Raw genomic sequence first — 8206 nt, 5'->3', positions numbered from 1 at the left:
CAAAATCATCATAATCATGAGAGGATGAAATAAGTACAATAACACATGTGGTCATCATATAATTTGTCAATCACTTTTAGTTCATCAAGAATATCAATTCTCATAATGTAAATGTCATTTAAATCTTTTGAAAGAATAACTTTCATAATTTCACTTTCAAATCACTTCACCATTCACCATAGACACAAGGAAACACACACACACTAGGAGATCCTATAACCGACATAAACCATATGAGCTACATGGAGTCCAACATACAACCCACGTTGGGGAGAACCATCCTATCCTTGACATCAGAGTCGGACTATCGATATCAAATCCATACAAACTAGTGATCACTATATAAATCAGCCTCAGGCTCACTCCTACGGGGCACGTAGTTCTAGGAAAGTAAGGTCGCTTTATACCTCCCACTCGGTGCTAAAGATTTCTCCCAAACTTAGCTCAGATCATTTCAAAGACAATCCACAACAAAATAATTTTAGTAATATGTAAATATACATCGGGAGCCATCATGCTTCCCATATATCAAAATCAACCACGTTGTGGATTTTTTTCACACTCGAGTTCAAAACAACTCTATTAAGACCAAAAGGTCAAATCACTCAAAATATCTCAAATATTCAACATCAATGTTCCTATAATATACACTTTCTCAAAAAATACAATTTCCAATGGGAATTCATGATCCAAATATCAAAATCATGATAAATATCGTTCAAGATTCATGCTTTATATCTCTACACATGTAAATTCATCTTTCAAAATCATAAACATCAAGATTTCATAATAATCATCATAAGATATGGGTTCATGCTACAAATTCGTAAAAATCAAATAAAAATCTTGCCTTTTTAAAGAAAATTACTTTTAGGCACAAGAACGAAAGAGAGTTATTTTTGAAAAATCCCGCATACCTTGAATGATGAACTTTAGATTGATACTCATTTTTGAGATGTTAATCGTGCCTTTGAATGATGGTTCTTGGTGTTCTTGAACTAGGAACTTGGAATCTTGAATAAATTTACAGAATTAATAGTAAACTTTGGAGGTTATTAAAGTTGGATGTAGGAGCTTAAGGTTTTCTTTTTGAGGGAATTTGATGAAATATAACATATAATGCTTTTAATAGGCTTTAATATAGGGTTTGGACGGATTTTGCGTGGGGAAATGACCAAAACACCCCTAAAAATCATAAAAATTCTTGAATCAATCCTTTGGTGGACTGTTTTGATAGTCTGGAGTAGATTAACCATAACGTTTTACTCCGAATCCAAATTGGATGAAACCAATCTCATTAGAAAGAGGACTCTCATATCTTTCCATTGATATATAGTATCTCACCCAGATCATTGTGTACGAGGAGTTATGATTGTTTGAAGTTGACCCAAAAATACGCCAGGCCTCAGTACTTTTTCCTGCACATTTTACTATTTACTACTATTCATGGTTCGATCGGAATGTTCATAACTCCTCGGTCGGGTATCCGTTTTGGATGATCCATATATCATTGGAAATCTTATTCGATACTATACGTAATGGTGGGTCATAATATAAGATATTCCACATGGAAAATTTATAATTCATTCTAGAAGATAGAACCCAATACGTTTACGCACAAAATTTCAACAAAAAAATTTTCAGGGTATTACAAAAGCACGTATGGGATACTTTCTAGCATTGTTATAATCCCATAACTATCTATGGAGAATTAAGCTTGACTGCTTTATATACCTGGAAAATAAGGCAAAGATGGGCTGAATAGAGCAAGATGAGAATCTGTATAAGTTTCTTGGAGAACCCTTCTATACAACGATCTGATACTTGTAAGAATGAAGACATTTCCTAAATACCTTGTAGCCTCTTGAATAAAATTACAAACATCTCTGTACCATTCCACAAGACTCTACTCAACGTAGCTTCACAGACACACTAGGATACTTGAATTCTATGCTTTGATACCATGTTTGTAACGCCCTAAAAATGGGTCCTAAGATGTTACATGGTGCTTAGGACCACAAGTGATCCCAAGCTAACCCTTATATTGGTATAACTCATAAGCAACTGAATAAGATACATAAATCTGAACAAAATAAGCGGAAGATAACGCTTTCCTAAATTTGATCAATACAAAACTAAAATCACACTATTACAACTCTGTTTTTATAAAGAAACTAAAACTGAATACATTAACTTTACTGACTGTCTATGAAGACTCTACTAATACTAACTATAATTAGATGGGACGATACTCCAACTATCACTAATCAATACATAAGAATAAGAAAATAGTCATTACAATCATACTAATCTATGATGCATGTAGTATAAATCTCATGAGTCATTACACTTAGTTATAAAATCTGTAGTTTTACTCCCTTCTCAAAATAAATAGACTAAGTGGTAAAGTGCTCACCTCTGTATCTGAAAGCTAAGACTGTAACTTTGAAACTAAAATCACAAGTATATTTGAATAAGTTTGTGAGCCTTTACACTTAGTATATAAATATCTTTACAAACAAGGAAATGTTTCAAAGCTTTAGGAAAAATAACACATCTCAAAGGAACATACTTTAGGAACTACTCCAAAAATCTTATTATTAGGGAAAAATACTCAAAAGTTGTTTATTTACTTTTTACTAGCAGGGAGGTTCGGTTAACCGACATTAACCATGCGAGCTATATGGAGTCTAATATTTTATCCTCCTAAGGAATAAACCTTATGTCAGGGAGAGGCGTCATACTCTTGCCAGGGAGTATAACCACAACTCAGTGATCACTATCTCGGCCTCAGGTCCATTAATCTCAATCCTACTGTGGCACGTAGTTTTGGGGTATGAAACCGTACTAACATACCCAACTCGGTGCTACATACTACTCCCTTTAATTTGCTACGCTCATCTCATTGGAAATACACTTTTAAAAAATAATCTCATGGTTTATAATAAAAACTAAACTCATATATATTTGTAATCTAAAATAAACTCTAAAAAGTGAATTCCAAAACTTAACTGGGATCCGAAAATCAAACACTTTTATTCAACTAAAAATATATTAATCTCAGGGTGTTCAGAGCACAAGTTCTTGAAATATAAATACTCAAATTATGTCCTAATAACCCATTATTCAACTCATGTAAATTCATAGTAATCATGCTTGTTAATGAACTCAATAATAATTTAACTCAAAATCTGAAAATTTCTGCCATAGGCATGAAAATATGAGAATAGACATGAAACTTATCTTCAAAATTTCTCAAAAATCATAATCTTGTAAATAGTGATAATGGGTATGAAACCCCAATTTAGAACTCATGTATAAACATTCAAAATCATAGCAAAACATAAGGCTCAATATGCTTCTTGAACATACTTCAACTATATAAAAATAATAAGATCAAGAATCTCAATATCATGCTTAAACTCAATTTGAAAATCTGAAAAATTGCATTATGCGCATAAATATATGAAAATAGTCATGCAATTCAACATTCATTCACTTGTAAACTCATAATCATCAAATACTTATAATTGGATATGAACCCTACTTTTAAATAATAAGATACTTGCTGAAAATATAATTTTTGGCACAAGCATGAAAAGATTGTCCTAGTTCATATCCCACATACCTTAATTGATGATCTTAGATAAGAAAGTTTGAATCTTTGACTCCTATGATGAATTGAATGTTAAAGCTTGAACTTTGAACCCTTTGGAGATGATCTTGAAAACATTCTTGAAGTTCTTGGATTAAGAATCCTAAATTCTTGATCTTTTTGTTGAAGAGAAGAAGAAGGAATTGACGATTCTCGAGGAAATTGATTAGGGATGTTCTTGAGGGGAAAATTGGAAAATGGGGGCATATAATGCCCTAATTGAAGCCTTAGATCGTGTTTTTATGACCTGGGTTGAGGTGATAAAAGACGCCATTGTCCCTTATTAATTTAAAGAAAGAATTCGTAACCCGCATCCCGATTTTGTCTTTTAGCGCAACGCGCTACCATCGCGCTACCATTGCGACAGCCCACTACCTCACAGTAAAATGGCTATAACTTTATGCTCGGGTACTAATTTTTTATAAAATTGGTATCGTCAGAAATATAATTCAATAATATAAAATTTGTGAGTCTTGGGATGGAAAATTCCATGTATATAAAATATTATACACATTTAAAGTAGACTCTTGTAGGATTGAATGCCAAATTTTGGTCGAATCTAATGTTCTTAGCTCTACTTGGCTCTAAGTGACTTCTATGAACATTATTCACCTAATAATTAATTCACATAATTAGGATTAAAGTTATTCCACAAGAAGTCAAATTATGGATCAAGAGTACGATAATTACTCCTTCTCCGCGATGTGTTGAAATTGCGTTAAGCTACTGGAAAAGGATGAGTGTGAATTTGCACTCTGTGTGACACGATGCTATCATGTTGCACTACTGGAAATTGCAAATTGGGAATTTAGACCTCTTTGTGATGCACCAATATTATGGAGGTCCATTGGAATGTAACTATTACCATTTTGGCATCCACCGCGACGCGGTGAGTGCCTAGGTGGGATACTGCATGATACACCCAAATTACAACTCTCGTTAGAGAGTGCAAGTGGTCACTTTCAAATATAGAACCCAACTAGGTTGGGTGTCAAATCCCATAGGAAATACTGTGCTCACTAAGTATTATAATCGTTACTGGACTGTTGATCAGAGGTTCCTGAATAAGGGGTTTTTTTTTTGTTTTTTTAACTTATAAAATAATTAATTGTAACAAAAGTATTCAAACAAATGATTCTCTTTGTAATTCATAACTTTATGAGATTAAAAAAACTAGGGCTATGGTCACCAAAATGCTAGCACAATTCGGGTTGTGAATCACTTATGAGTTCCATTTAGCAAATTCAATTGCAAGAATGGTTGAGACCTATTCTTTATCCCTTAGTTTCTCAACCTAAGTGGTAGATTATCCTCTAATTCTCTTAAACTCAAAAGATGCATTGTTCTTTCAACCAAATTTCTCATGTAAGCTAATCATGTTAGGGCATTTGCCATTACTTTAAAGGTTAAGGCCCTTAGAATGCATGTAAACACTTTCTTTTCCCAACAAACACTTTCCTTTCAGACAAGTGATGTTCTTGGGCTCACTTTTCAAGTTTGTAACCAGGAAAAGTCGTTAAATTGAAGAAAGGTTTATGCAATATCATTCAGTCATGGAACTCAATTTGATTCACAACCCATAGATGTTTTTCACATTAAGGATCCCATAACCCTAGTTATGGGATCTTAGCCACAAAACTCCATAGAAGAAGGAGAAATAATTCTTTTATTATTCATAAATAGATTTAGAATTCACTTACAAAGAATCCCAAGAATTAGTTCTGGAATCTTCAATAAACAATATTCAATGATAAAACTTCTCCAAGATCTCTATTAATCCCCCCAAAGTACTAGGTTACAGAGAGTTTCAATAGAAGATAAAACTTGTAAAAGATAAAAGGCAAGTATTTTAACACAAGAATTTGGTATTTATATGTTCCTAGATAAAAAAGGAATTTAAAAATTTAAAAACAGAAAAGTCGCGTCCAAGTTGACGGTCCATATGGTGGTTCGTTGCAGTGTTGATGGTCCACCATCTGGTCCGTCACGCATTTCTTCCAAATCACAGCTTCTGAATAAGGCCTAATGGTGACACTGGTGGTCTGTCGCAAGATTGACGGTCCACCATGTTGATCGTCACTAAGTCCTTCTGAGAGATGGTTTTTGGATAAGGATTGACGGTGACACTGGTGGTCCATCGCAAGACTGAAGATCCACCATGTTGATAGTCACTAAGTCCTTTAGGATGCCATGTTTTGGTTTGTTTTGACAGTCCACCTGGTGGTCCGTTGCAAGACTGATGGTCCACCATTTTGACCGTCAAAACTCTCTTTTCTGCTATTTTTTCCAGTTTTCTTCTGTGGTTATCTCCTTTCACTGAAAGCACTAAAAAGCTTTATTAAATAACACTTTGTTTGCTCGAAAACATACAATTTTCCTAATTAAATGATGCTAACTGTTCCGTAAGATACCAGAACATCACTGTATTACTAAAAATGCTCTAACTTCTTCACCGAGTGTCGGATTTGGGCAAATTTGATATCGATGGAAAGCTTATTCAATTTCCCACAAAATGGAAGGTCTAAATCTAGAAAATTCCATATGGAATAAAGGTTATTCCTTTTTGAAGAACACTCTTAACTTTCTAGAAATGAATTTAAAGCTATCAAAAACACGGGGTGTTACAAAATATGATTATCGATATGAGTTTCAAATATGTATGGTACTAAGGCCGTGATTATGTTGTTGTGATTATTTTGGTTATATTATTAGTCCAAGAGTCATGTTATGATATTGGTTGGATATTCGGGAAGTATTTATCCTTGTAAAGGATAGATTGTAGAATATTGATACATATAGGGTTATATTGCTTACGATTTCATTGACTGAATATTGGTGATGGCATATATATATTCGGTGAATTCATGATTATTAAATTGGTATTGATGTGATATTAATGGAAATACGACCTTATCACTATTTGTCCTAAATAAAGGTTAAAACCTACTTTCCCTTATTAATTTAAAGTAGAAATTCGTAACCTGCATCTCGATTTTTTCCTTTAGCGCGACGCGCTACCATCGCGGTAGCCCACTGCCTCACACTAAAATGGCTATAACTTTTTGCTCGGATATAGAATTTTTGCAAAATTGATATCGTCGGAAAGATAATTAAATTATCTATAATTTGGTTGGTCTTGGGATGGAAAATTCCATGTATATAAAATGTTATACACATTTAAAGTAGACCCTTATAGGATTGAATGCCAAATTTTGGTCGAATCTAATGTTCCTAGTTCCACTTGGCCCTAAGTGACTTCTATAAATATTATTCACCTAATAAGGACTTCACATACTTATGATTAAAGTCATGCCACAAGAAGTCGAACTATGGATCAAGAATATGACAATTACACCTTCACCACAATGCGTTGAAATTGTGTTAAGCTACTGAAAAAGGATAAGTGTGAATTTACACTCTGGCGCGATGCGGTGCTATCGCGTTGCACCACTGGAAATTGACAATTAGGAATTTGGACCTCTCTGTGATGCGCCAATATCGCAGAGGTTCACTGGAATGTGATGATTGCCACTGAGTGCCTAGGTGGGATACTGCATTACTAAAAATGCTCAAGCTTCTTTACCACGTGTTGGATTTAGGCGAATTTGATATCGATGGAAAGTTTATACAATTTCCCACACAATGGAAGGTCTAAATCTAGAAAATTATCTATGAAATAAAGGTTATTTCTTTTTGAAGTACTCTCTTAATATTCTAGGAACTAATTTAAAGCCAGGAAAAATACGGGGTGTTACAATATCTCCCCCTTGGGAATATTCATCTTCGACTACGGATAAATAAGCTAAAAATATTGAAGAATCTAAGGTTATAAGCTATCATGCACAACTAAAATAAACTGAATAACTAAATCTTAAACATAATGAGTTACTGAACTGATCTGTGAATGCATGAATTCTCATGAAAATAGTTATATGGATGATATAGAAATAAGGGCGTCAACGTATGAGTAACCATTACTTTAGACTGGATCTGATTTCATGAGAAAATAAATGAGAGGTTTATGACATGAAAAACTTGGCGTATTACAACATCTCCCCCTTGGGATCGTTTGCCCTTGAATGATACTTATTTTATTGAAATACTAGAAAAAGACTGAGATGACAGACGGGGAGCTTATGAGTTAAATCATAATTGCATATCTAGATTCTAAAACTAATGCATAAACTGAGCTGAATTCTCAAGGTCCGCAAAGTGAGAAAATTTCCTCCTAGAATGATATGACTAGATAGGAAGATTGAAAACCATAGACACTTGTCCGTATGGCTGCTAGACTGAATTATTGGCTAAACGGGTTAATTCATACTATACATTCTACTTTAACGACTACATTCAACCTTCTACTAGGATCTCACTAACCCACAATACATCCATCCACATATATACAAACATGACATTCAAGCCTATCTTCATAACCACGTATGCACTTCTAACACACACACATGAAAGCATCTTTCTCATATTCTCCAATACCTTTATCAATAACAACTTCCATTTACTATTCAATTCTTAGTAAGACACACGTAAAGTATT

This window comes from Capsicum annuum, chromosome 4 (assembly GCF_002878395.1).
Source record: "Capsicum annuum cultivar UCD-10X-F1 chromosome 4, UCD10Xv1.1, whole genome shotgun sequence".
NCBI lineage: Eukaryota > Viridiplantae > Streptophyta > Magnoliopsida > Solanales > Solanaceae > Capsicum > Capsicum annuum.
This window is presented reverse-complemented; position numbering follows the sequence as displayed.